Below are 2,500 nucleotides of genomic sequence, written 5' to 3'. Positions count from 1 at the left end.
AAGGGTTAGAAAGACGAATAGAGAGAGAGACAAGCACAGGGGTTAGAAAGATGAATAGAGAGAGAGACAAGTACAAGGGTTAGAAAGATGAATAGAGAGAGAGACAAGCACAAGGGTTAGAAAGATGAATAGAGAGAGAGACAAGCACAAGGGTTAGAAAGACCAATAGAGAGAGAGACAAGTACAAGGGTTAGAAAGATGAATAGAGAGAGAGACAAGCACAGGGGTTAGAAAGATGAATAGAGAGAGAGACAAGTACAAGGGTTAGAAAGATGAATAGAGAGAGAGACAAGCACAGGGGTTAGAAAGATGAATAGAGAGAGAGACAAGCACAAGGGTTAGAAAGATGAATAGAGAGAGAGACAAGCACAAGGGTTAGAAAAACGAATAGAGAGAGAGCGAGGGAGGGAGGGAGAAAAAGATGATTAGAGAGATGAACGTGGGGGTGAGAGATGGAGAGAGAGAGAGGTTAGAGAGATGAACAGAGAGAGATGAACAGAGAGGTGAGGGAGAGAGTAGAAATCGACAAAGAGGGAGAGAGCACATTTCTTCAGTGAAAACAATGTACTGAGCAAATGTTGAATTGGCTTTTTACCAAATTACTGTACGACAGACCACGTATTCACCCTGCACACTAGACGTCGACCGATTAATCGTAATGGCCGGTTAATTTGGGCCGATTTCAAGTTTTCATAAAAATATAAAAAAATGACACCTTTATTTTATCTTTATTTAACTAGGCAAATCAGTTAAGAACACATTCTTATTTTCAATGACAGCCTAGGAACAGTGGGTTAACTGCCTTGTTCAGGGGCAGAACGACAGATTTTCACCTTGTCAGCTCAGGGGATTCAATCTTGCAACCTTACGGTTAACTAGTCCAACGCTCTAACCACCTGCCTCTCATTGCACTGTTATGCGAATGCAGTAAGCCAAGGTAAATTGCTAGCAAGCATTAAACTAATCCCATAAAAAACAATCAATCAATCAATTATAATCACTAGTTAACTACACATGGTTGATGATATTACTAGTTTATCTAGCGTGTCCTGTGTTGCATATAATCGATGTGGTGCGTATCGTTGCTCCAATGTTTACCTAACCATAAACATCAATGCCTTTCTTAAAATAAATACACAGAAGTATATATTCTTAAACCTGCATATTTAGCTAAAATAAATCCAGGTTAGCAGGCAATATTAACCAGGTGAAATTGTGTCACTTCTCTTGTGTTCATTGCACCCAGAGTCAGGGTATATGCAACAGTTTGGGGCGCCTAATTTGCCAGAATTGTACATATTTATGACATAACATTGAAGGTTGCAATGTAACAGGAATATTTAGACTGAGGGATGCCACCCATTAGATAAAATACAGAACGGTTCCATATTTCACTGAAAGAATAAACGTTTTGTTTTCGAGATGATAGTTTCCGGATTCGGCCATATTAATGACCTAAGGCTCGTATTTCTGTGTGTCATTATGTTATAACTAAGTCTATGATTTGATAGAGCAGTCTGACTGAGCGGTGGTAGGCACCAGCAGGCTCGTAAGCATTAATTCAAACAGCACCTTCATGCGTTTTGCCAGCAGCTCTTCGTTGTGCGTCAAGCATTGCGCTGTTTATGACTTCAAGCCTATCAACTCCCGAGATCAGGCTGGTGTAACCGATGTGAAATGGCTAGCTAGTTAGCGGGGTGCGCGCTAATAACGTTTCAAACGTCCCCCGCTCTGAGACTTGGAGTAGTTATTCCCCTTGCTCTGCTCAATATTGTTGTAATTGTCATTATTACAAATACATTTTTAAAAATCGTCTGATTAATTGGTATCGGCGTTGAAAAATCATAATCGGTCGACCTCTAGTACCAGCCCATCTACTGAACACCCTAATTGACAAACAAAACAAAGGCAAAGTCTTCTCATGCATTGTTGATTTCCAAAAAGCTTTCGACTTGGGGGAAAAACAACATAATATCAATGTACATCAACAACAAGTGTGAAGCTTGAGGATGCAGCTTGAGCCCCACCCTCTTCAACATATATATCAATGAATTGGCGAGGGCACTAGAACAGTCTGCAGCACCCGGCCTTGGAATCTGAAGTCAAACGTGTCTCCTGTTTGGTGATCTGGTGCTTCTGTCCCCAAACAAGTAGGGCCTACAGCAGCACCTAGATCTTCTGCACAGATTCTGTCAGACCTGGGCCCTGACAGACCTGGGCCCTGTCAGACCTGGGCCCTGTCAGACCTGGGCCCTGACAGACCTGGGCCCTGTCAGACCTGGGCCCTGTCAGACCTGGGCCCTGTCAGACCTGGGCCCTGACAGACCTGGGCCCTGTCAGACCTGGGCCCTGACAGACCTGGGCCCTGACAGACCTGGGCCCTGTCAGACCTGGGCCCTGTCAGACCTGGGCCCTGTCAGACCTGGGCCCTGACAGACCTGGGCCCTGACAGACCTGGGCCCTGTCAGAGCTGGGCCCTGACAGTAAATCTCAGTAAGAC

The 2,500-nt window shown here is 44.1% G+C and overlaps 1 protein-coding gene across 2 annotated transcripts in view; it reads right to left on the bottom strand.

The window, feature by feature from the left end:
- Nucleotides 1-2,500, bottom strand: part of LOC118938171 (pre-B-cell leukemia transcription factor 1-like) — a 35,448-nt gene that overhangs the window by 8,721 nt on the left and 24,227 nt on the right. The window lies entirely within an intron of this gene.

This window comes from Oncorhynchus mykiss, chromosome 13 (genome assembly GCF_013265735.2).
Source record: "Oncorhynchus mykiss isolate Arlee chromosome 13, USDA_OmykA_1.1, whole genome shotgun sequence".
NCBI lineage: Eukaryota > Metazoa > Chordata > Actinopteri > Salmoniformes > Salmonidae > Oncorhynchus > Oncorhynchus mykiss.
This window is presented reverse-complemented; position numbering and strand designations above follow the sequence as displayed.